Here is a 23761-nt window from a genome sequence, read left to right as displayed (position 1 = left end):
AATGGCAAAGCCTAAGGATTTTGTTGAGTCTGAGAGTTGTGGATCAAATCTTTCTAGGCATATATGATTGCATCACTGTTGGACTGCTGTTTTTTTAGTGGCCAGACTGATGAGGATGAATTCTGACTTGGATGGGTTTAGTTTGAGGTATGCAGTCGACATCCCGGACTGGATGATGGCTTGGTAATCACAGAGATGAATGAGGTCCAGCGCGCTATTTATTCACAAGTACAACTGAGTATCATCTGCATATTGGTGAATGGCTATGTTGGGATCTTTTGAGGAGAGTACCCACAGGCTCTATGTAAAGTTTAGAAATGATTGGTGAGAGATTGGAGACTTGTGGGACTCATTGCGAGACCTGGAATCAGTTGGCACACAACAGGTTTAACCTCGTTGGCCTGGGGTCTGCCTGAGAGGTACAAAGTAAACCAATTCAGGACAGTGCCAGATAATCCATACTGTCTGCAAGGAGGGAGAGGAGGATGCAGTGGTCAATGGTGTTGAATGAAGCCAACAGATCAAGGAGCATGAGGAGGCATGAGTCAGCCTTTTCATGATTTGAAGGTCAGCATCCACCACCTGAATGTTGGCTGTCTCGATGTTACTCTTGTGGTGGAACCCTGTTTGATAGTGATTTAGGAGGTGAAGTTGTTTGTTTCTGGCAAGTATATGTATATCAACTCCTTTTTCTAAGATTGTGCCACTAAACGGGTGGTTTGAAATGAGCCAGTAGTTTCCAGGTTTTCTGTATCTAGGGTTGCTTTTTTTAAAGTGGTCATATGAGACCAGTCTTGAGGGAATCTGGGAATGACCATTCTGTGTGTGAGGCATTACTGAGGCTGAGGAGAGAGATGTGTGCCGAGCGTGTACAAAATTGAATGATATTGTCTGAACAAAAAGTAGGTTTGAGGGAGGCAGTCATTTTTGCAAGATCCGAGGAAGAGGATCAAATTCAGTTTAGAGGGGCAGTGTGCCAGCCTATGTGCAGGGGGTGCTAATACCATTGAAGGTTGTTTCAATGGTCTCTCAGATTGTTTCTATAATTTGATAATAATGGTTTGATTCAATCACATTGTTTGCAGATACCTCACGGTCAGGTGATGGTTTGGTACAGTGCTTTACTACTTGAAAGTGGACTTTGCACCTGTTAGAGGCTGCCACAATGCTAGTCGAGTAGTAAGCAGCTTTTGCCTCAATAATCAGAATCCTATGTCTGGTGTGGAGCGTTCTGAGGTTGGTGAGGTCTCCAGGATTATGTTTTTTTGGCTGCGGTTTCACTAGGACTCTGATTATGTGTGTTTGTTGAAGCCCAGTTCCGGGTCTACCAAGGGGAAGATCGTTTGGTTTTAGCATAGCTGTTTTTTGGAGGGGCATGAGTGTCCACCAGCTTCATGGTAGAGTTGTTGAAAAATTCTATGAGGCCCGAGGAATTCCCTGTGGTGGGGAAGTCTGCAAAGTTTCCTTGTAGCTCATTGAGCAGAAAGGTTTTGAATGAGCAGCATTGACTAAGGTGCCATTTAGCCTGACCTAAGTTGGCCGTATTAGAGTGGGTGACCAATAGTGGGATGGAGTCATGGTCATGACAGTCGAGTAGGATAGGGTCTGCGCAGGTGAGGAGGGGGGATGATGTGAAGACTAGGTCTAGAGTGTTGCCTTTGTTGTGCATGGGGGGAACACAATTTGCTTAAGGTCAATGGAACCGGTCAGTGCGAAAAGCAAGCTTTTAGTGTGATTATCAGCCTGCCACTCAGGAGCGTTAAAATCTCTGAGAAAAGCATTATTAGTAAGCGCTAATTTGGCAGAGGAGATTAAGTTGGAAATGTTGGCAATGCAACAGTCACTCCTGTGAGGTGGTCTGTAGATGAGGTGGAAATGGAAGGATTTGTTGTGCGATAAAGGGAACCGGGCGATGAGTGATTCAAACAGCATAAGTATGTGAAATTTCAATATGCTCTTTACCAAAGTCAGGGGGGATTGCAGGTGTGTTTGGTAAGCCTTGAGCATTCTTTGTTTTGGTTGATAAAACTATGCATAGCAAAGCACTGCCCTAAAAGACAATCAGCCTCATTACAAGTATGCCAGTCCTGAAATAGCAGTGCCGGTATATTCCTACTAGCATCTTTTTCCGGACCGGCATAGTCCGAGTGGCAATGCCAGTAACACAGTCATCGCAAGTGACCAACCCTTCCGGCAACACCATTACCGATATCTTCCTGAGATACCAGCATGGCGTAAGAAAGTGCACATCCCGATGTTCCCGGACACGCAATCACCAGCATGAACATATCGGTAACCATGTGAAAATGATGCAGGAAACACCGGCATCACAAACCAGGCATTTAGTGGATTCTGGTGTGTAGAAACATGCCACAGGTGCTCAAAATCAGCACAGGTGGTCCTAATGGGCTGTGCAACTGCACAAAAGGACCACTCCCACACCCACTCCCCTTCCAGAACCACAATGCAAGCAGTGGCTGTAGCAGTACAGGACGTGGAGGCCATGTCTGCAGAGCTATTGATTGAAGAGGAAGTGAGGCGGAGGATCCTGTGGAGGCGTGTTAGGCAGAATCAGCTGCAGTACCCTTTGGAACCACTACAGGTAATTAGGACTACAAGTGTAAGCACAATTTCACCTTTGGTACAAGCCTGTACTACACAGTAAAGTGGTAGCAATGGCTGAGCAGTCAGACTTATCTCAAGAGTTTAAGTGAGCAGTAGAACAAGTTACACAAAGGACCAACCAATACAGTGATTCAAGTACTCAAGGTTTCTCAGTAAAGGAATATACATTTATGTACTCAATCATTTATAAAACATTACAAGCATTAGCACCTCAATATCACACACTAATACACCACAAACATCCAACTGGTAAGTAACTAAACAAGTTCAGCTAAAAAATGAAGTGTGAGCAAAATGGCACTTTAGATACTTAGAAAGGGAAGGAAAAGACAAGATTATAAGAATAGACAGCCCAAATATAATCATAGGCAGGGCAAAGTGTTTCAGTTAAATACAACCAGCAATTCTTCTCAACAGGCCTGGACCAAAGTCAAAGGTTCAGCGTTTTTTGTATAGGATAGCACAGTTCTGGTAAATAACGGTTAAGTCTTTCCCACAGACTTTTTAACGATTTGGCTAGGCGAAAAGTTGACGAATCTTTAGAGAAGGACAAGCCTTCGAAGTTAGTGAAAGTTTCACACACTTTCTCGATGGCCGAAAAGATTTCCAGACAGCGTTTGCACAGTATCTTTTTAAATGAAGAAAGCTGTAGCTGAGGCAGTTGTTCCTGGCAGTTTGAGCAGATCTCGTTGTTCCTGTGCAAGAAGGAGGACATCAGGAAGTTCCTGACCTGCCCAGGGAAGAGGCCAAAAGCTGTGGCAAGACGTCGATTTAAGGTTTGAGTGCCTTAAAGTCCCCCTGGTTTCCTTTCCTCTGGCTATTCGGTTTGCAACAGCATTCTGAAGACAATTCGACTAGAATAGTATGGTGTCCAGGTGGCTTGTGAGTTGGTTATTCCGACCAAACTCAAGGGAAGAAGTTAACCTTGAAGGGCTTCTCTGTCATCAAAGTTTCAGGCAATTCAGACCTGAAGCAGGGCTTCACCGGTCGTCCAGTAGATGCAGCCACCCTCTTCCTTCCTCTCCTCTTCGGTTCTTTCGTTCCAGTGGTCGACTCTGCTTTCCAAGTCCCAGAGACCTGCTTTTAAACAGTTTTCCCCCATTCATTCAGCCTGGCTGTCACTCACACAGCAGGGTGGCTGTCATTGCTGGACAGCCAGCCGGCCTATCATGCCAGCCTGCATTCAGGTCTCCTAGGAGACTAAGCACAGGGAGTTTTCTGGCACCTCTTTCACATCCTGTCCACCCCAGACACCCTGATGCCAGAGGAGGGCTTCAGCACTGAAGCCCACCAAAGGGCAGGAACAAAGGGACCAAACCTTGTTTGGTGCGCAGAGACAAACACAAAAAGGACTTTCCCTAAAAGAAATGGAGAAAAAAGATGACCAGAGTCTGTTTTTACAGATAGGTCTGGGGTGCCATATTGAAAAACATGGCTTTCCCTGATTTTGACCTATCGTTGTTAGCGGTCGCGAAAAATCATGGCAGTTGATCTAAACCACTGCCACCAGCCATTTAAAATAGGAAAAGGTAAAATGTTACTGTTACATGAGTGTTTTGACTCAGGGGAAGCTAAGCAACCCCTCCAGCACTCTATTGGAAGATAGTGTGTGCTGGATCAGTAAATTTAAAAAGACTAGCAAAGTCAATTATAACTCTACATTTCCTGAGAGACAGTAGTCCTTCTCAGGGAAGGTATTTAAACCTATGGGGAGTCTGAAAAGACACCCCTGTGCCACTGCACTGAAGGTGCTGTGTGACACACAGAAAAAGATGATGCCACTGGAGTTGTTTCAAACTACATAACCAAAGAACACAAAAGTAAAACACGCACAAAATACATGGAAGTGTGGGAAAAAAATGCTCACAGTCTTCCCAGGTGAAAAATTAAATCCCTGAAATCCAGCAAAGTTGCTGGGGGTCTCAAAAGGTAAGAGAAATTAGCACATTTGGAGAATTCTCCCTAACAAGGCGCATGAGGAGAAGGAGGGCTATCATGGCCCAGCAAATACCCAATGTGCAGCAGGTTGCACCCCACAGGCAGCCACCATCCCTTGCCTAAGGGCCACCCGATTCAACCTCTCAGCCGTTCAGATTCACAACCTGTACCCGCTAGACAGGGGCACCATCACCACTCTAGTGGACCTGATACATGATGACCTGGTGTGCTCTGTATCTATCCGTACAGCCATCCCCCCCTTGCTGAAGGTAGTGTCTGTGCTACACTTTCTTGCCATATCAGCACACAGTTATGCAGCCGCATGGGATCTTCCAATCATGTTTCTCCCGTGTGCTCTTCCAGGTGCTTGATGCACTCCTCTGTCACGTATGGGACCACATCAGCTTACCCCGGACTGCTGATGAGGTGAATGCCACAAAAATAGCATTCCATTCCCTTGCAGGAATGCCTAATGTCATTGGTGTGGTGGACTGCACACATGTGGAGCTGGTGGCCAGCCATGCTGTGGAGGTAGTGTACTGCAACAGGAAGCTGTACCATTCACTCAACTTGCAGATTGTGTGCGATGCCCGCCACCTCATCACCCATTGCTGTTCAAGATTTCCTGGCTCAACACATGACTCTTTGGTGCTGCAGAACTCCACACTGCCTCGGTACATGGCACGACACACTGGACATCGTACATGGCTGCCCGGTGAGTCCAACTAAAAAGCCATGTGCTTTGTTGAATTGGGGGGGCAGTAACCAGCATAGCCTACCTGGCAGATGGGTGAGTCTAACTACAAGGCCATGTGCTGTGTTGAATTGGGGGGGGGGGGCAGTAACCAGCATAGCATACCTGGCAGCTGGGTGAGTCCAACTACAAGGCCATGTGCTGAGTTGAATTGGGGAGGGGCAGTAACCAGCATAGCATACCTGGCAGCCGGGTGAGTCTAACTACAAGGCCATGTGCTGGGTTGAATCTGGAGGGGCAGTAATCAGCATAGCATACCTGGCAGCCGGGTCAGTCTAACTACAAGGCCATGTGCTGAGTTGAGTTGGGGAGGGGCAGTAACCAGCATAGCATACCTGGCAGCTGGGTCAGTCTAACTACAAGGCCATTTGCTGAGTTGAATTGGGGAGGGGCAGTAACCAGCATAGCATACCTGGCAGCCGGGTCAGTCTAACTACAAGGCCATGTGCTGTGTTGAATTGGGGATGGGGGCAGTAACCAGCATAGCTACCTGAAAGCTGGGAGACTAGGCCCTGTGCTGTGTTAAATCATGTCATAGTATGATACCCATGACCTGTGGATGTGCACACTGCATGCATCAAACCATGATTTCTCCTACTGCAATCTTCTGAATCAATTAGCAAACTTCTGTGAAGGTGCAGAGAGGCCGGACAGGTTGCTAAATCAGGAAGGTAGACGAAGAATAATAGCAAGTTGAAATCATACCCACAATTGTCAGACCTGTAAACCGCAAACATTGAAGTGCACAGGACCCTACTCAGCGTTGTGAGTGCATGAAATGTGCAAATGTGTAGGTGTAAGTCAAGGAGCACACCGTAGCACCATGCCAGAGTGAAAGGTCTTTCAGCCGTGCCACCATGTATGATGGATATACAGTGCAAACATAACTACATCTATTCTGTAAAACAACATCCTAAAAACTAAATGTCCCAGAATGCACCGCATCATTGTGACTACAACAACAAGCAAAGATGCTGTCAAGCAAACAAACAACTCATGATGCACAGTCACAGAATACATAGGCTATCACCCCCAAAACATCTTCTTGCTGCACACACATGTCTAGTACAGTTCGCTTAATAGTATCGGATACATGTCTTCATTATGGATACTTTACAAATCAATGCATTAATACTGAAACGTGCAAAATGAAAAATCACTGAAAGATATATACTCTCCAATATATGTTTTTTAGACTGGTTACCCCCAACCACTGCCTCCCACCCCTAAATACCCTTCCCTACCCTTTTGTAGATAGTAGACCTCGCCACACTCACACATTTCATCAATATGTGTGAGGCACGACACATAGGCATGTCTATATAGAGAATTTGTCATGAAGACTGCATACCCTTCGTACCACTAAATCACACCTGCACATCATGGTAATGCTAAGGGCACCGTGCTACATGGACATATAGTACATTTTCATTTGTGACCCATAACTGACATACATCAATTCCATGTGTGTCAGTTGCACGAGTGATGTAGCTCATGTAGCGCATGAATGGTCAATGTGAATGCAACTGCACAACACACACCCCGCATGCATACTGATCAGGTGCCCTATCTGGTACATGAAAGTTATAAAATGAGAGCTAAACTCAATTTCGCTCGTGCATGCTATTCGTCTCAAATGTACACTATACAGCCTGTGCCTACATGATATAACTAGGAAATTGACATGTACTCTTTCTGTTGCTCCCGTGCAGGTGATGCTGGGTATCCCCTGAAGCCATGGTTATTGACCCCCATCAGGGAACCCCACAACATCCACAAACAGACGTACAACCGTGCCAATGACCGTACTCGCTGCAAAATTGAGCAGACTTTTGGCCTGTTGAAGGCCAGGTTCCACTGCTTCAGCAGATCTGGTGGTGTGCTGACGTACAGTTCTGAAAAGTTGGAAAGATTGTGCTGGCATGTGCCATGTTGCACAACATGTGCATCAGGCGCAACGTCACCCTGTCCACCGATATGGACATGCTGCCACCAGAGGCCGACGAGGACACTGATGATGAGGAGGCTATTGGACAGTGCCGTGATGGCAGGGATGGACGGGCCACACTTGGGGAATGCATTGATCACTACTTTTGAGCACCTGTTGCACACACAGCACAGGACATTGAGCGCACTGGGCACTGGGCACTGTACAAGAATAAATGCACTCACAGTGAAAGATCAATGTCCAGTCATGATTTCTTTTGCCAGCACCAAATATATTGTGATTTGAAATATTTACAATTGCAAAAGGCCTTAACGTGCTCTACCATCCCACCAAACTATCCCTCCCTCACCCCCTCCCCAACTATCCCTCCCTGCAATCCCTCCCCAACTATTTCTCTCAACACCCCCTCCCCAACTATCCCTCCCAATAGCCCCTCCCCAAATATTTCTCTCCACATACACCCAATCTGTGTCCTATTTACGTCCTCTTTTAGACTGTGGCGTGCAACCTTCTGCAGGGTGAGTCAGCCACTCCAAACTACGCCTTGTGCTGCTTGGAAGGGAACTTCCAGTATTCAAACTTGTGGATGGTGGCAGTAGCAATGGCGTGTGCTGTTGGTCCTTGAGTGCCTGCACCAACACGGATATGGACTCCACCAGGGATGACATTACCCCGTTCCTCTCCCTCACACCCCGTGCCAGATGGTGAATGGCTCTTGTGCTCTTCCCTGCACCCGTGCGGATCTCCTGGAGGTGGCCTGAAGTGGCCCACGCATGAGCTGGGCCTCATGTAGGTGTTGTTGCACCATTCTGGCCTTCAATTCCTGTTGTGCCTCTATCCTAGACAGGCACCCCTCAATATCCCTAGCATTGCATAGGGATGGAGGTTGTTTGGATTGGGGGCTCACTGGGCCCACAGAACTGAATCCCTCTGCCTCTGCGTAGCTCTGGTCACTATGTTGTTGGGAAGACCCCCTTGTGGAAGGGGTGCATGTTCTTCAGCTGGGGTGGTGGATGTGCCATAAGTGCCTCCTGCTGGGGTGGTGGATGTGCTACAGGTGCCTCCTGCTGAGGTGGTGGATGTGGCACAGGTGCCGCTGGGTTGGGTAGTAGATGTTCCACATGTGCCTCCTGCTGGGGTGGCGGATGTGCCACAGGTGCTCTTTCTGGGATGGTGGATGTGCCACAGGTTCTGCCTGGTTGGATGGTGGATGTGCCACAGGTGCTGCCTGGTCGGGTGGTGGATATGCCACAGGTGCTGCCTAGTCGGTGGTGGTGGAGAAGCAGGAGTAGTTGCCCGCTCACATCTGCTGTTGGATGCATTTGAATCCTGGATGGAGGTGGTGGTTGTCTTGCGGCGGCGTGGCATGGTGTTCCTGGATGGGGTTGGCTGTTCGGCCTTATTGGCATATGACGTGCCTGCGTGGGTGAGAAAGACAGGGCATCAGTGATGGGTGTGGATTCATCAGACATACCTAAGTGCTAGCACTTTCCAATGTATGTGTGTTGTAATGGACATGGTGGTGGCCATGGCATGGTGCACACATGCATGTGTCGGGGATGCTGTGTAGGTGCATGTGTTGGTGCGGATATGGTGTGTGCAGTGGCTGTTGCCTGGGGTACTGGTGTTTCCCGGTTTGGGTGTTATGGGCATGCCACACAAGCTGTATGACATGATGTTATGTCGGATTGTGGCACGTATGTGTGACTGCTGCAAATGGCAGTTGCTGTGTTGGTGATGATGGGACAGGGTGGATAGGACATGTGGGCCACATGTATCATTAATGTGTGCATCTTGTCATTTGCTGGGGGTGGAGGTGCTTGACACTGACTTGACTTTGGGCATGTGATAGCACAGTGGTGACCATAGCAGTTGTGCAGTTTCAGGGGGATGTGTTTCTGAGTGCCTGCAGGTGCATCTTGTGAGGGCGATACCGGGGACCTGTGTGATGTTTGAGTGGTGTATGGATGTGGGTTGCAGGGAAGTTCTATGTGGATGTGTGCAAACAGGTTGAAGGTGGGTGGACTGCCAACAGGGCTGTACTGGCATTGGGTACGACATACTTGACATGTTGGCACACTCATTTTCATGGAGGGTACAAGGTGTGTGATCTGACATTGGGCTTTTGGGGACTCAACAGCCTCATCAGATGTGACACCTCCAGCCTCTGCATCTCCAACTCCCTCGATGGCCTCCAGGTGCATGATGCTGCTGCATGTTTCTTCCCAAGCCTGGAGTTTGATAGGTAATGCGGGACCGCCTCCTGGGGGCAATGTGCGGAAAGGAGGTTCTGCACCTGGAGGCATAGATCGTGCCACCTCTTGCGGCAGTGCATGACTGTTCTGGGGGTTGTCCCGACTGCTGACACCTTCCGGGCCACCTCCTCCCAGATAGCCTTTTTCCGCTATTGGCTTTGCCAGCGTAGATCACTTCTGAAGACATCTTCTGCGTTCTCCACTAGTGTGTACACCAGCATCTTAAGTTCAGCCTCGCTGAAATGTGCCTTGCGCCTCCGTGCAGCTGGTTGCCTTGAGGACAAGTCTGGGGTACTTTATCAGTGCTTTGGATATGGCTCTGCTCCTGTGCACTGAGGATTGCAATGAAGTGTGTTTTATTAATGGCCGCCGGTACATTTCCTGTTCTGGCGATCACATTATTTCTGCTCATGCTAATACCGGGTCCGGTAACAACGGAGCTGGAATCTGAGTCAGCGGTAGCGAGGCTGCCGGTATGGGTTTTTTTGGTGCTGTTTGGTGGTGTTACAGGCATGCCGGCAATACCGTTTCCAGAATGGCAGAATGAGTGTCCACGCTGACACGGAATCAACCGTTGATTCCGGCAGCTGTGCCACACGGACACAGTAACACCGGCATGCCAGTAATTCCAATTTTCTACCGGCTAACTTGTGATGAGGCCCAAAGATTATTTTCTTACAAATTGCAAAACATCTAAACTTGTGAGTTAATTTACAATGCATTGTCAACTGGTTACAACATATAGGTAAACATCTGGGCATGGCTGCTGGTTGGTACTGTGGCATGTGTTCTTGTTAACAGTTATTGCGTATACTACTCTCACAATTCAGGTAGAAGGGATTTTTCATATGAAGTTATGACAGGTAAACTTGTAAGGTATTTAATGGTGTTTGGTGTAGGCAGTGAATGAGGTGCATTATATCCAAAACCAAACCCTAATGAGAGGAAACACCTCTAGGAAAAAGCATCCTGGAGTTAACTTAACTCATGTGTCACCTCAATGGTGATACAGCACTATAAATTAATACAATATTCTGGGTGTGAAATCCATGTTCACTCTAGACATGGGAAAAATTGAAAGATTTTGGGACAGAAAAGTCAGGATTGAATTAAAGTATTGTAAGTACACATGCACAAGGCATAGCTAACAATTACCCCATTTCAGGTGTGATAATTTAGGTGCACACAGCATTTCAAAACAGAAGACGTATGCATATTTGCACTCTTAGAAAAGTAAACCCTGACATGATATGTAGCCAGACACTAGGGAATACTTTTACATAAGGGAAAACACTTTTGTTGAGTATAATGGGTTAGAACTAATCATTTCTACACTGATATGCCCGAAGGTTTCTAATTTATTTTTGTACAATTTCTCTTTAGGGTTGTTGCAGTAAATGATTAACAATTCATGGAACCCAATATCATAAACCAAATAGATTATTTATCGGTATGTTTTTTTGACCTTTCACTATTTCTGGTTCTCATTTTCTTCTTTTACAATCTTTCTTTGCATTATATGCACATTGTGTCCAACCGATATCTTTTCTACAATTATGCATTGTATAAAGTCTATTTCTACGAAAAGACAAACATTTTCTCAATACAAAACATCATAACAACATCAATCTGAACACAATCGAGAAGACATTCCTCACTATCACCTTATACTGTGATTCTTCTAACCAGCTACGTGTCAACTTATAAAATTTGCACATAACAGAATCTCTAAACATCTAGGTGCCTACACATAAAATGTGTAAATAACAGGGTCTACGTCACAGAGAATAAGTTTGTAAATGTTCTCTTGTACATTGTAGAAAGCTAGCAGAATGATCTAAATGACCCCTTCTGCTAATGTGATGTTTCGGCGGACGAAGAATTAGACCACCTTCTTCAGGACCTCTTGTTATTACTCAACCCTGAAAAAATGACATAAAAAACATATAAGCTAATCTTATATTCTTAAAAACTCTATGTATAATATTTATATAAGTTCCAATTTGCATCTATGTGTAAGTATATAAAGCACTTGCATTGCAAACCGCATGGCATCTCCCTTTTCCCTTCCCCTTAATGCTATTCCTGTGCCATAGTCAAGCACTGTGCAAAGAGATTAGCAGAGCACTTTGAAACTCTCTAGGGCATATCTAAAAAGCAACATCCTTCTGGAGGGTTTGGTCATTAAGAACAAACTGGTTATATTCCTGTATGATTTGGAAGCTTTAGCCAAATCACCGTTAAATGCAGTAGAGATGTCATGGTCATAACAATTGCTATGCCTCAGAGAACCTGTGAAAAGATACACAGGGAGCTGGACGAGGAAGAAAGAACATTTATTGAAAATATAGCTCTGACCAATGCAAAGGAAAAAGTAAAGGAAATAAAAACACAAATTGATCAATTTAAAATTATTACATTGAATAAAAAATCAAAAAAACTTACTAAGGATATAAAAGAATTCAAACTGGATACAGTGTCCCCCTACCTAACAGACAGTTGGTTGTAAAATCGAACAAAGGAGGGTATCTATTCTCAACAATATTCACAGATACTACGGAAATGGTGGGTGACCTTCTTTGGATCTTCAACCTCAGATTCCACAGTAGATCAGTGTGACTATAGTGACAATAACTAGCAACCGAAAAGAGGCCTATGGAGGCCGATTTAGGGAAAGCGGACCCCAGAAGAAGATCACAGGGCCCCATTCAGAACAAAGGATGTTGGAACCAGGGGGCCAGATGGGCTCGGCCCAAAGGAGATGCCACAGGTCGTAGAAATAAATCTGCAAATACCAGTTTTCAATCTATCAGGTCAGATACTGTCTAAGGATGAGTTGTCAGTTCTAGGAAAGGGACTCTCTTTTGTTCCCACCAATGTAACTAACTGGTATAGTACAGAATCTGAAATGAGGAATTTATTCAGGACAGTCAGACCAAAAGTGTTCTACGTGGTCCAAGAAGAGGAAACTGAATTAGAGGACACAGGCTCGAGAAAGAAATCTACATTTTTCCCCACGGAAAATCATATTCCTAAGGAAATAGTGACCTTCGAGAGATGTGTACTAAAGGAAAGGGAGGGCCTACAAATTAAAACACAACATACAAGGAATAATCTAACACACTTGGAATGGAATGCCCTTATAAAAATAAGTGAAAACTTAGATTTAACTATCAAAGCCACAGACACAGGGGGAGGAATTGTGCTGCAAACCAATGAGCAAGACCTTGGTATGGTTATGGAACTGCTCCAGCATGTTGAAAACTACCAGCCTTCATATAGAGACCCTACACCCCAAGTAAAACAACTGATTTTAGAAGCAACGCAATTTGGGTTGAATAGAAAATGAATTACAAAGCAGGAATTTGATTATTTAAACCATCCAGATGGTAGAACCCCCTTGTTATATGCCATTCCCAAAATTCATAAAAACCTGGGAAAAAACCCTGGGGCGCCCCCATAGTTTCGGGCTGTGATTCCATTTTGAAGCCAATTAACAAATTCATAGACTGTTTCCTAAAACCCTCTCGCATTCTTGCTAGATCCTATCTAAGGGATACTATGGACACAATAAATAGTTTTGAGGGGCAACCATTTGATCCAACTAAGGAATTATTGGTAACAATGGTCATAACAGCTTTGCACACCAGCATTGCACAAGAGGATGCATTGGAATGTGCATGCACACAACTGAATTCCCATGAATTACAAAGTAAGGTTCCTGTTGAATTCATCATTGAACTTCTCCCAATAGCTTTAACAAAGAATGTCTTCAAATTCAACAATGTATTCTACCAACAGGTGAATGGCACAGCAATGGGAGCCACATTTGCCCCAAGCCTTGCCCTTATTTTTGTGGTATGCTTCGAACTAGAAATTAATTTACTCCACGATGAACACCTTTGGGGAAAACATCCACCATTGGAGGTGATTTAGCAATGAAATAATCTTTATATGGAAAGGTAGTGCGACAGCTCTAGATGAATTGTGGTATTGGGTCAATGAACAGGATCCCCATATTAAATTTAAAATCAGCTGGAACACACACGAGATCGATTTCCTGGATTTGAATATTTTTCAACAGGAGGCAGCTCTACAGTTCAGCCTCTTTAGAAAAGAAACAGATAGAAATACCTTACTGAAAATCAACAGTTTCCTCCCACTCCAGCTGAATCTGTTTTTGCAATATGGGCAATATTTGAGGGCACGCAGAAACTGCTCTTCTCTTAATGATTTCCAGACACATGCAGCCTCACTCACTCAGATATTGAAGGCCAGGGGATACCCCAAAAACAATTGAATAATTCACAGAAAAGAGCAAGGTTTACCCCATAGGAAATACTTCTGACACCCAAGACCAGAGACAGAGAAAATTAAGATCTTAAAATGACTTGTATAACCACTTATAATCAAAGTACACCGAGGCTAAGGGCAATGGTGAAGGAATACTGGCCCTTGGTAAAGTTGGCACTACCAGATGAGCCACTGCCAAGAATGGCCTTGAAAAGATCAAAGAATCTTAAGGAATATTTGACTCATGCCCCATTCCAGAAGAGAACCGCGAAGCACACAATATGGAATTTGAGACAACTAACAGTACATCACCAATGTGGTAACTGCACATTGTGAAGATTCACAGGGACAATTGCATCATTCACAATGGAAGACCACCAGTGGGAACTTAAACAATTCACCAATTGTGAGACACCAAACACCATTTGTTTTATACAATGCCCTTGTGGCAAAAATAATGTGGGACAACCAACAAAAGGGTCGGGGAACATTGCTCACGGATTCAGTGTAGAACACAGTCAGCACCCTTGGTGGAACATTATATCTTGCACCAACATTTGACCAATGACATAATGTGTTTGGTCCTGGAAACAGTGAAAGATTAATTTAATACAATCAGAGCTCTCCTCCAAAAGGAAACATGGTGGATCCACAAGCTAGGGACTAATATTACTGGACTGAATGAGGAATTACTTTTTCCATAAAAGACAATTCCCGCACCTACACCAAGTGGACTCTGGAAAATAACCCTCCATTAGGAAACAGGGAGGGATGCATGGTGGCAAATTAAACTAACACAGGGGTATTTGGGAGAAGAGGATGCACAGTGGGCTGTGCCCAGGGACATGAAGGCCTGCACTGGGAACCCAGAGTAACATACTCTGTAATCAGTTACATCACAATTAGCCTGTATACGTGCACCCAAATGAGTGAAGATGTAGTCTTGGATATATACATACATACACACAGGTTTGTATATATACAGGAGGACTCACAGATAGGAAGATATACAAGCTTTCCCTTCAGAATGATGTATGTCGAAAGAACAGGGTTACGGGTCACTGAAAGCCAGCTTTGATTTGTTAACACACTTCACAACGTCGGATCTTCAAGAATAATATAGGGCCATCTAGTATGACCATAGGAAAACCAGCACAAAATCAAGGATTGACTTGGAAGGCATGCATTGTCATCTCCATGGAGATCCCCTGGTGGCTTTAGGCACACACAGGCAACTGCTTGCTCATCACGGAAACAGTATATGGTTTCTCCATGCATAGATGTGCCCCGCGATGTCAGGTTGCCCCAAGCAACGCATCAAAACTGCAAACAACAGCGTAGGACGAACCTTGCGAGATGCCAAAAGTAACTACCCCTAACCCACTTACATGGCTACCCGAGATAATGCACAGGCAAAACAAAGCTTTCTTTAAGTAATTACAACAACCTCGAAATAGATATCCGTAGGGCTGACAAAGTTATGCTTTTTGCCCCCTAGCACTCTCTCTCTCGAGATAGTTACATGACAGGGTCACAAACCTGACCACCAGTGGAGGACATCACAAGGAACAGGCCATGTATGCTTTGAAGGTAAGACACAACTAGGGAAACAAAACCATTCCATCCCGTGATACATACATACACAAATAACAACATTTTGGGCAAAATTAACAGAGTTTCAGTATAAAGGGAATGTATAGGACCAAACCACAACATCAATTTAAATTTGGCTTGGAACGTGTTCTGCATAGAATTCTGTTAGAACCAACAAGGGAGGTAATGGATCACCAGCCCATTTGGTCTCCTGGCTTCATAAAGTCAGGGTTCTACATTTGCAAGTGACTTCATAGGAACACCGCTTCCTGGATAAACAGAGATGAATCCATACGAAATGTAACACTCTAACTCATTTCCCACTGTGACTATAGTATAATTGTGTGAGATGATATTACGAGTCAAGAGACTTCTATAAAAATGTACAACATAGATGTTTTACAGACTCCACAGAAACAATGGATAATCAGGCGTTTCCAAATAGAGAAGCAGCATGGCAGACAAAGCACTCTGCTTCAAGAATAGCTCTGCAGCAGGTAAATATAAAGTACAATTAGGTAAGCAGCTTTACAATTAAGCTTAATATCAAGGGATGCTACCTGAACGAAAAGTACATGAGGGTGGGAGTCTACATTAGAGAGTTTCACAGTACCCTGTTATTTCCTTTGCACAGCGCTTGACAGTGGCACAGGAATCAAATTAAGGGGGAGAAGAGACACAAGAGAGGTGAAAAAGTAGATGCCAAGCGGGTTACGAGGCAAGTGCTTTTTATACTTACACTTAGATGCAAATTGGAACTTATAAAAATATTATACATAGAGTTTCTATAAATATACGATTATCAAATACATTTTGATGTTGTTTTTTTCAGGGATGAGTAACAGGGACATAATTTAGGTGTTGCCAGGAGTTGTACTTGCTACCCCTGAGGTTTCCCTTGCTAACCCTGTGGTCTCCCTTCCCTTCCCTATCAACATTTATTTAACAAATTGGAGCTCCTCTGCTGCGGCCTATGCCATGTGGTTCTTTGTTTCTAGCGTGGTTGGCTTTCTTATTCGGGCTCCTAAAAAAAAAAAACAAAACAAACAGGGGTTCCACAAGTGTACAGTGCTGTGACCCTAAATAAGGAAGACTCGTACTAACAAATAATGTGTCTTTGTGGAATTCTATAAAATAATGGCGAGACTCATTAAAGGTTTATTTCAGGTACATTTCAGGGGGTGAGTCACTGATTTAATCTGTTCTTAAACACCTCAAGTTCACAATGCAGACAAAATATTCCAAAAAACATTTAGAGTAGACTAAGCATCCATTTCGGATTATGCATTTTGCTTTTCATAAATTGCAGTTATAGCATATTTTTTCTGCCGATACATATGGTGATTTATACTTGTATGAAATGTTTATCACATTACAGTAATATTGCACCCATATGTTTCATAGTGTACTTAGGAACAATGCTATTTGATGCCACTTCCTGTTTTGTCAAGGGGTAAAAGGTCATGTTCCATCACTTCCTGTGATGTCCCTTTGGGGAGGGACCAAATGACATAAATTCATGTGATATCATCAGAGGTCAAGGGTCATGTGATTTCACTACTGCTACCCCAGGCATTTTGGTGAAATGACGTCCCAGTTGAGTAATAACAAGAGGTTCTGAAGAAGGTGGTCTAATTCTTACTAGGCCGAAATTCCAGATTAGCAGAAGGGGTCATTGAGATCCTTCTGCTAGCTCTCTACAATATACAAAAGAAACTTTACAAACATATCCTCTGTGACGTAGAGCCTGTTACATACACATTTTATGTATAGGCACCTAGATGTTTAGAGATTCGGTTATGTGCACATTTTATAAATTGACACATAGGTGTTTAGAAGAATCACAGTATAAGGTAATAGAGAGGAATGTTTTCTGGATTGTGTTCATATTGATGTTGTTATGATGTTTTGTATTGAGAAAATGTTTGTCTTTTCTTAGAAATCCACTTTGTACAATGCATACTTGTAGGAAAGAAATCGGTTGGAAACAGTGTGCATAAAATGCAAAGAAAGGTTGTGAAAGAAGAAAATGAAAACCGGAAACAGTGAAAGGTCAACAAAAACATATTAATATATATTATATTTGGTTTATGATATTGAGTTTTATGAATTGTTATTCATTTACTGTAACAAATCTAAACAGAAATTTTAAAAATTGAAATGAGAAACTGTTGGGCATATCAGTGTAAAAAAAGCACTCTAGGGAAGAGACTGGGTACTGTCTGCAAAACAGGCAATTAGTGCTCTGAAAGCTGCCCTAGGTTTTCCTATTGGTATTCTGCATCCACCAGTCTAGACCAAGCTTTCAGGACTCAAGTAGGTTTGTTCAAGACACAGAATATCTCCTAATCACAAGAAAAGATAAGATGGTCCAGGCCGAGATAAATATGGCCAAGATACCTCATCCCATTACAAGTTTCATAAAAGAGTTTTTAACTTAAAAATGATAATGTTTTTTAAAGAGAATTCTAAGTCTCTAGCTCAAAACATTCAAGGGACTTTGGGGTCAGGGGCAGCCACAAGGACATTATTGATTAAGGGGGCTACAAAGGAATACAATGTCTATACTCTAATCACAGGATTGTTCTAAAAATTCATCAAGCAGATCTTGGTCCAACCATGATGATGGTCTAGATTGAGGTTCAGGGCTTGAGTCAGCTATCAGCCACTTGGCTGAATGAGAGATGGTCCTGATGGTGATTTAGATTTAGATCATCATAAGTATCTCTGAAAGGGCACACTGTTGAGCTTTTTTGCCTACTTCATGGTGTTGTGAGATCTGGTTTCACATGGTCCAGGCCATTACAGTACCCTTTGAGGGACTCAGTCAAAAAGCAAAAGTCTAGGCCTAAACAGTTCAAGTGTACATCAAAAACAACAGATCTGTGTAGACAGTACTGTGTGGTCAAGACTCATTGGCTGTTTTCAGATCATGACTATCAAGCCCTTACTTTGGAACCTTTGGTGTCCTTTAGTTCTTACAGCCTATTCTCTCAAATACTCCAGTAGTTAGCTTCAGCATTTACGTGGGCTCTTGATAGTTAGGTCTCCTGGGATTCATTTGTATCATCCTTCATTGCTGATCTGACCCTTCAAGGCCAAGACCAACATGGAATCAAACAGAAAGTCATACACAGAATTGTTGGGATATGAGACGGCAACTGTGATCTGGCAAATACATGGCTCTGGTGGCAGTGGTACCAGTAAAGGTATAGATGGCTTTCAGCATGGAATGATAGACATGGAGGGCCCTTGAAATGTACAGACATGATGAGGCAGTGGCATTAGGTAATATAAGATCCTTAAATCCGCGTGGATTTGAGGGAAACTCCATCTATTGCACTTGTAGGCTCAACGTTTGTCCTCTTTTGCCATGAAGAGCTGTACATCTTGCTGCTGCAAAGGGAATAGGTTGATTGATTGATAAGTTATTTATAATATACACTGGTGTTTCAAGGTGCAGACAGGCAAGGAAGGGGAGCAAGAAAGAAACAAGACACCCAATCTTACTAGGCCTTCCATCATTTAGATTGTGCAAGTGTGCAGACAAGAAGTGCAGAGCAGGGGAGGGGAGGAAGTGCAACCAGAGCAGAAGGGCCCTAAGTTAAGTGGAAGGAGGGCAGGGCCTCCCTAGGGAATCACACCCTAGTGTGGTAGTGGTAGTGCAAGGACAGCCAGGAGGCAGTGCATTAAGCCCAGGAGGCAAGTGAGGGCGACTGTACAGGGGGGTGGGGTGGGGTGGTGTCCTGTATAACTATGCAGGAGTAGGGAAGGTTAGCAGAGGAGAGGCTAGCAGAGAAGTTAGCAGAGGAGAGGTAGAAAGAAAGGAGGAGTGACATGTTATCAGAGGAAAGCCAGGGAGAAGGAAGAGGAGAAAAGGTGGGTCTTGAGGAGCTTTCTAAACTTAAGGAGATTCGGCTCAAGGCAGAGTACAGCAGGGAGGTCATTCCAGAGCGAGGCACCTGCAAAGGAAAGATATCTACCACCCAGTATCTGTTTGGAGAAGCGACTCACCCGCAGAGAATTGGAAGTAGACGAGCACAAGGCTCTGGTCGGAAGGTACTGAGGAAGAGAGCACTGGAGATAGTATACCCCATGCCCAAGAAAGCTTGTGGTCAATGCATAGGGTCTTGAACTTGATCCTTGCAACCACTGTGAGCCAGTGTAGGGATTTCAGAGCCGGACAGATGCAGTCCCTGGGATTGAAGCCAAAAGTAAGTCTTGCAGTCCTGTTCTGGATGAGTTGAAGGGGAAGGAGGATAGCGTTAGGTAGATTGAGAAAGAGGCTGTTGCAGTAGTCCAGTCTAGTAGAGAACTAGGGCTCTGGAGTTTTTGAGCTTCTGGGGGAAGTTGGGAAAAGGTAGAGCTGTAAATAGGACTTTTTGGCAATGTAGTGATGTGTTGAGAAAGGAGAGTGTAGAGTCAAAGATGACCCCAAGATTTTTTGCCTCACAAGAGGGCGAGGGCACATGGCCACGGGAGGTCGGCCAGAGTGAGAGGGGAAAAGCGGGACAGGGGTCCCAATGAGAAGGATCTCCGTCTTGCTGACATTAATGAAGAAATCATTATAGGCACACCATGCCTGAATAGCAGAAAGACAGTCAGGGATGAGCAAGGAGGAGGCCGAGAGTAGCCTGACAGAGAGTTGCATGTTATTCACGTAACACTTAAAGTTAGAGGAAAAGGTAGAGATCAGGAGGGCCAATGGGGCAAGATAGATATTGAAGAAAAAGATGGACACAGTATGCACACCAGAATTTAAACACTGATTTTTGTAATGCTCATAAAGATTTAGTGAGGTACAGAGGAGAAAAACACTGCCTTGACACTAGGTAGTGGTACATAACAAGAGAAGAAAAGTGTCCACGGGCTGTGGAACACTCGCGTCCCCTGCACACTTGCCAATGGCAAACAGTCATTCACAAAGAGTAGATCAAGTTTTTTAGAATAAATTTCAGTGTAACCATTTGAAAATAAATTGTTTAAAATACAATAAACCAGAGTAGGTGTAAAGGAAGTATTTTTTGAAAAGTTTTTGAAGAAATAGCTCACTGGTTCATCACCAATTGTGTTATACTTAAATATTGACTGAGTGCTTATTTTTAATAGTAATAAACAAATCACTTAGTATTGATTTCAAGAAACATAAGATTTAATAATGCATGCCAGTCCATATTCAGCAATAATATCAATTGTTGATAGTCATATAGTGCCATGTCTTTAAACAAGAAGTGTATACATTTTGAAATATAGTAGAGGCCTAACTACTATCTCTTTAGCTCAACGCGTTTCTGGATGTGATATCCCTTCTTCAGGAGCTGAATGTTCCGTGTTATCACAATTCAGTTTTTCATATTTTCATAGGTGAAGTACTTCAAAACAAACTGTTCCCCTTATAGCATAAAACATAAGGATGTTTTTAGTACAATGTCACTACATTCTCATCAACATGATAATATATTTAGAACCAAAGTAACAAAGGGCTTCTCTACCTCTCATCGGTGCCCCTTAGGTGTCTATCTGGAGGGGGTAGTCAATGTTGAAAAAAGGGGAGAACCCCTAAACTGTAATTAATCCATATTCAACGCGTTCTTGTACTGTGAAAAAGTTAAAAAAGATGGAATATGTCTTTCAGAATGGTGCAGTGCTGTTAACAATACTCTAAATGTAAATACTTAAGTGTTAGAGAATGATGTTTAGAAACAGTACATGGAAAACTGTTCTTAATTGGTAAAGATATTATCCCAACTCAGGGGTTGTGAGAGATAACATACACTTATGCACTCACCACATAGTCGATGAGGTGGACAAAGTGTCCAATGATGAGTCAGTGACTCCCGTGTTGGGAGAAAATCCGTACTTCACAATAGAAAGCGGGATGGTGGCGGCTTAAATCATCCACTGTAAAAGACAGAGGGTGGAAATGTCATATCTCTATCTATAGGGAGAAGTTGAACAGAGTCAAAAAAGCCTCGCAGGGCTAGAGGATAGTCATCTGATATGGCATCCTAACAGAGCTTCTTACCTATCCTGAGACTCTAAATTCGAGTGGCCGGCATCCGCGAATGGCGCCCAAACGTGGGAGGCTAGATTAAGTATTGTGTTGACGTCGTGCGTCGGCGTAATGACGTCAAATGTAAACATCTGACGTCATTGCGCAGATTGTCACCCGCATCGCGTCATTGATAGTGCTAAAGGTAGGTAAATAATGTAGCGGACATCTTAGGTAACGTGTAAAGGCCGGTCTATTACATGTTAAGGCAAGCTTATAAGGGGTAGAGGAGTGGTATCCAAGTGCTGCAAGTTGAGTAATGTGCAGAGGCTAGTAAAAAATGGAGCTCTGCTCCATGATAGGAGACTGGGAATGCCAAATGTCTGAACTACATGGGAACTATATGATGTGAGTATCCCAAAGGGGCACCTTTGCTCACAGTCTTAGGAATGCTGCTTATTATATTTATTTTTACACATATTTTTACACATGACTGCAGATGTACTTGTTGATGGTCCTATAGTACATGTAATAAAGTTATTTAACAATGTACGCACAGTGGTAGATATCTGCCATGCACTCATAATGGGGCAATCTCATATATTCGACTCATTCAGTAGAGTGTGTATGTCCACTCTAGTTAAATTAAATACAGTGTGACTCATTGAGAGAAGTGCTAACAGAATTGCTAAAGATCGCTGATCAGTTTAAAGATCATAATACCATGTGCAGACATACCATATATAAATGTAAGTTAACAGATGTTACATCTTCAGAATGTTCAAAGAAAGGAAGAGTAAATATGGTCAGATTATAATTCATCCATATAGGGTTGCCCAGTCACAGGGAATCTAAGACAGCGGGTGTGTCTACAATGAAAGAAGACATTAAAGATTTCTATAGATTATGGGACTCAATTCCATAGGTAATCTGTACAACATGGATGCTTTTACTGCTCATAAAAATGCTCCTAGGTGAAAATCTTCATTCATTCATTCCATATGGGCACATACTATCTAGTTTGTCAATCCAAAATAGCTCACGTTGGTCCATCTTTTTTGCATGATTACCACCTCGTGGGGATCTTTGTACTACCTCTAAAATTTGGTATCTCAGTTGTGCAACTGTGTGTTTTTTCTCATGAAAATGCCTCTCTACTGGGGACTGTTCGTTCTTTGTGCGAATATTACTCTTGTGTTCATTGCATCGCTCCTTCATCTTCCGCTTTGTTTATCCAACATAATAAATGCCACAAGGGCAGCTCAAGGCATAAATCAGAGATTTGGTGTCGCAGGTTGCATAATGTCGTAGTTTGATTTTTGCACCTGTTCGAGGATGTCTCACGTAGTCACCTTTTGTGATGTTGTTGCAGTTGTTACAATGTAGACACGGAAAGGTGCCAATTTTCTTAGTTTGTAGCACCCTTTGTTGATCAACTTGTGTTCGTTCTGCCTTCACCAATCTGTCTCTAAAGTTTTTTCCCCTTTTGTAGGCAATTAGGGGAGGCTCTCGGAAAAGCTCCTTCAAGTGTGGGTCCAGTTGTATTGTCCTCCAATTCTTTCTAATTAGTCGCGTGATTTGGTGACTTTGACTCGAGTATTTTAAGGAATATAGGAATGGGATCTCTTTTTTCTCAGGTGTTTTCTTCAACAGGTCTTCCCTTGATATAAGGGTGCTTCTTGTTTTAGCTGCCGCTATCACATTTGGCGGGGATCCCCTCTTCGAGTATTTAGATTCCATTTTGTCCATTTCGACCATTATTGTAGTTTCAACCGATGTTATTCTTTTAGCTCGGAGGAATTGGCTATAAGGCAAATTGTTCTTTAGGTGTTTCGGGTGAAAGCTCCTGTAGTGTAAACTATTGTTGACATCAGTGGGTTTGGTAAATAGATTAGTGACAATCACTCCATCTTTAAGTTCAAGTTCAAGATCGAGATACTGGATTTTAGGTGTTCCAATCTCCATTGTAAATTTGATCCTCTCATTGACTGTGTTGATATACTGTAGGAACCTTTCAAGTTGTGCCTTGTCTCCTCTCCAAATTACAAAAACATCATCAATATATCTCATCCAGCATATCAGTCTGGGGCCCCATTCTTCGTGATTAATTATGTATAGCGATTCTAAATGATGCATGAACAAATTTGCATAGGCCGGTGCCATGGCAGAACCCATGGAGGTGCCAGAGGACTGTAGGTAAAATTGATTATTGTATCTGAAAAAGTTGTGTAGGATAATTTTGGCTAATTCCAGTACAAAGGTTTTTCTACTAGACAGTCATTTTCTCGAAGTAGGGCCCATTCCAGTGCCTCAATTCCCTTGTCATGTGGGATGGAGGTATACAGACTCTGTACATCTAAAGT

The sequence above is a fragment of the Ambystoma mexicanum genome, chromosome 10 (genome assembly GCF_040938575.1).
Source record: "Ambystoma mexicanum isolate Mex_15411 chromosome 10, UKY_AmexF1_1, whole genome shotgun sequence".
NCBI classification, from domain to species: Eukaryota; Metazoa; Chordata; class Amphibia; order Caudata; family Ambystomatidae; genus Ambystoma; species Ambystoma mexicanum.
This window is presented reverse-complemented; position numbering follows the sequence as displayed.